Source organism: Bison bison, unplaced genomic scaffold (genome assembly GCF_000754665.1).
Source record: "Bison bison bison isolate TAMUID 2011002044 unplaced genomic scaffold, Bison_UMD1.0 scf7180017864236, whole genome shotgun sequence".
Classification (NCBI taxonomy): domain Eukaryota; kingdom Metazoa; phylum Chordata; class Mammalia; order Artiodactyla; family Bovidae; genus Bison; species Bison bison.
The window spans coordinates 518,711-519,200 of record NW_011494808.1 but is presented as its reverse complement, the minus strand read 5'-3'; the positions used below and the strand labels follow the sequence as shown (position 1 = coordinate 519,200).

The 490-nt window shown below is 38.4% G+C and overlaps 1 protein-coding gene across 1 annotated transcript in view; it reads right to left on the bottom strand.

Moving 5' to 3' along the window:
- ADAM18 (ADAM metallopeptidase domain 18) overlaps nucleotides 1-490 on the bottom strand; it is a 108,635-nt gene that overhangs the window by 48,283 nt on the left and 59,862 nt on the right. The window lies entirely within an intron of this gene.

Genomic DNA, 490 nt, shown 5'->3' with positions numbered 1-490 from the left:
AGTACTTGGATGCAATCTCAAAAATGAAAGAATGATCTCTGTTCATTTCCAAGGCAAACCATTCAATATTACTGTAATCCAAGTCTATGCCCTGACCAGTAATGCTGAAGAAGCTGAATGGTTTTATGAAGACCTACAAGACCTTCTAGAACTAACATCCAAAAAAGATGTCTTTTTCATTATAAGGGACTGGAATGCAAAAGTAGGAAGTAAAAAATACCTGGAGTAACAGGCAAATTCGGCCTTGGAGTACAGAATGAAGCAAGGCAAAGGCTAATAAGAGTTTTGCCAAGAAAACGCACTGGTCATAGCAAACACCCTCTTCCAACAACACAATAGAAGACTTAACACATGGATATCACTAGATGGTCAATACTGAAATCAGATTGATTATATTATTTGCAGCCAAAGATGTAGAAGGTCTATACAGTCAGCAAAAACAAGACCAGGAGCTGACTGTGGCACAGACCATGAACTCCTTATTGCCAAA